At 48.1% G+C, this 2,360-nt stretch overlaps 1 pseudogene; it reads right to left on the minus strand.

Moving 5' to 3' along the window:
• Window positions 1-365: 365 nt before the first annotated feature.
• LOC118520113 (mediator of RNA polymerase II transcription subunit 20 pseudogene) lies at window positions 366-1,008 on the minus strand (annotated as a pseudogene).
• Window positions 1,009-2,360: the final 1,352 nt, after the last annotated feature.

Here is a 2,360-nt window from a genome sequence, read left to right on the forward strand (position 1 = left end):
TGTCCACGGCGGACTTAGGCCAAATCCTCAATAGCTGGAGATACAGACTGCTGTTCCCACCAACCCTAGGCAGGCACAGCCCTGTCCTACCTTTTCCCCTCCACACTTCTCCACTCTTCATAATTACCATTCTTGAGAACAGGCCAAGTCCAGTAAGGCATAGGGTGATGCCGCTGCTGGGGGGCTGTGTGTGAGGGTCAGGGGAGGGGAGTCCAGATCCCCAGAACAAAAGTCACAGCTGGGAAGAGGGAGAGAAGCCTCCACGTCTGCCCTGGGTTTGTGGGGTCCAGGGGTCTCAGGGTGCAGCACCTCTCCTCCTGCGTGGCCCCCCTGGTGACAGAGCTCAGCCGGGCAGCTGCCAGTCACTAACAAATCCCAGCCACTAGCACCTGCTGCTGCTTGCGGATCTTACTGAAGAGTTCCATGTGCTGGACCATGGTCTTTGCTGGGCCGTACATGGCATTGCTGTTCCCAGACTCTGTTCCCTGGTGCGTGTCTGCCTAGAAAACTCTGTGGGAACTTGAGCAGCAAGCTCCAGCTGCCGCTGGCTACCACGCAGGGGCCATACTCTAGCCATGGAGATGCCTCGGGCACTGGGCCCCTAGATGGGTGGACTGTGTCCACCTTCACTAGGAAGTCACAGTGCTGGTAACAGCTACTCCGGGTCTCAATCTTGCTGGCCTTGGCACTCTGGAAGAAGCCCTTGAGCTTCACCATGAGCTCATCGAAGGTGTTGTCGGAAATAGGCAAGGGCCATTCTCAAAGGGTACTCTGAGTTGTGCATCACGTACATCAGCTTCCCAGTCTGACCTTGGCTGCCAAGAGTAGAGGCAGCTGTGCGGTAGGTCTCACAATCCACACAAAATGTTCCTTGCTTCGCCGCCTCAAGCATCTCCAGTTTCCAGTGAGGAGCTCCACGGTCTGCGGGACACTCATGCCCTTAGCCACAGGCATCTGGGACACACAAGTCACACCCACAGTATTGAGCCAGTAGGGTGGCAGGTTCAAACAGTTGAATCACAGTATTCTCCAGCTGCCCACAGTAAGTGAAGCCCCCGAATGCAAGGTTCTGTCGAGAAGGTTTTTCCTCTTTGTTGTTAAACATTTTAGTTTCACCAAGATGCATCTCTGCATAGATTTCTCTATATTTTTCCTACTTGCAATTTGTTGGTATATTCAATCTGTAGATTGTATTTCATCACTTCTGGAAAAATTTCAGCCATTTTCTCTTCATATACGGTCTCATTCTGTCTTTTACTTTTTTGGGGGGTGCCCCCACCCCACAGGAAGAGTCTAAGGCTCCTCTGCCATCCCTGCCCCGTGCTCACCTTCTCAGTGGGCTTCTGTGGGAGCCTCTGTCTCTTCTTCTACAACCCCAATTAAACATGTTATGCCTCTTACTATAACCTTTATGTCATTGGCTCTCCATGGCAATTTTCATGTTTTTGTCTTTCCATGCTACATTTTGGGTAGCTTCTGTTCATCTCTCCTTCAGTTTACTAATTCTTAACTTGCATCTACTCTTTTTAGACCCATCCATCCTTAGTTTTTTTTTTTTTTTAAAGATTTTATTTATTTGACAGAGAGAGAGACAGAGCGAGAGAGGAAACAAGCAGGGGGAGTGGGAGAGGGAGAAGCAGGCTTCCCGCGGAGCAGAGAGCCCGATGCGGGGCTCGATCCCAGGACCCTGGGACCATGACCTGAGCCGAAGGCAGATGCTTAACGACTGAGCCACCCAGGCGCCCCCCATCCATCCTTAGTTTTTAATTTCATTTATTGTTTTATTTGTATCAGTTCTGTTTGATTCTTTATCAGTTCTACTGCGTTGCTTTAATAGTTTCCTCTTCCCTGAGGTATTTTCAAGCTTATATTTTATTTCAATGTAGTAAGCAAGGAGACCTGTTATCTTCTGGGTTTGTTCATTGTGTTCTCACTCATGGTGGATTTTAATTTATTATGTATCGGTCATTATGTTTGAAAAAACATTCGTGGAAACCATCAGAAATCTAGGGTGAAGAAATGATTTTCATTTGCTTTTTCCAGGCGCCTGAGGCCCCTTACATGACTAGAACTATCTTAATCTAAATTCTGAGATTAAGGTTCCCTTAACTACCCAGGTGAGGAAACTGGGTTCTCAGGTCTTTTGGAAGCCCTTAGTTTAATGGGGGTGATTGGGGTATCAGAGTCTCCACCTGGGGGTGGCCTAGGCTTTTGACTTCTGTGCCCTTTGTCTGGTAAGGCCATCAAACCCAACTTTGAATGCCAGGCTTACTCTCTAGGTTTTGACCTTCTCTAAATTTTAGCCAGGTGAGCTTTTCATTATATTTTTAGCTCTTTAGTTCTTTTAAGAAGACTTAAAA

The sequence above is a fragment of the Halichoerus grypus genome, chromosome 3 (genome assembly GCF_964656455.1).
Source record: "Halichoerus grypus chromosome 3, mHalGry1.hap1.1, whole genome shotgun sequence".
Classification (NCBI taxonomy): Eukaryota; Metazoa; Chordata; class Mammalia; order Carnivora; family Phocidae; genus Halichoerus; species Halichoerus grypus.